A 343-nucleotide genomic window follows, 5' to 3' on the forward strand; every position below is an offset into this window, starting at 1 on the left:
GCCGCCGCTTTACGTAACGGGGGGCGGGGACGCGCCGGGCGGCCGCGCAGAGGGAGCGCAGGGGCACGGGCGCAAGCGGGCGGCTGGAGGGGCGCAGGGACAGAGGCGCAGGCAGGCGGACCCGCGGACCTCTCCGGTGGCCATCGCCTCTGCTGCCTCTCGTGGAGCTCGGAGGAGCCCAGCTCACCTCCTCCCCCCTCCCGCTGCCGGGTAACTCACGCTGCCCCGAGGGGAGCAGCGCTGGCGGGGGGAAAGCCCTACCCGTTTTGCCCTTGTAAGGTGGCACAAGGTCACAGCCCCAGGTGGGCACAGCCCTGCGCTGGGCCCGGGGCAGCACCCAGCC

The sequence above is a fragment of the Apteryx rowi genome, unplaced genomic scaffold, assembly GCF_003343035.1.
Source record: "Apteryx rowi isolate R43461 unplaced genomic scaffold, aptRow1 scaffold_32, whole genome shotgun sequence".
Lineage (NCBI taxonomy): Eukaryota > Metazoa > Chordata > Aves > Apterygiformes > Apterygidae > Apteryx > Apteryx rowi.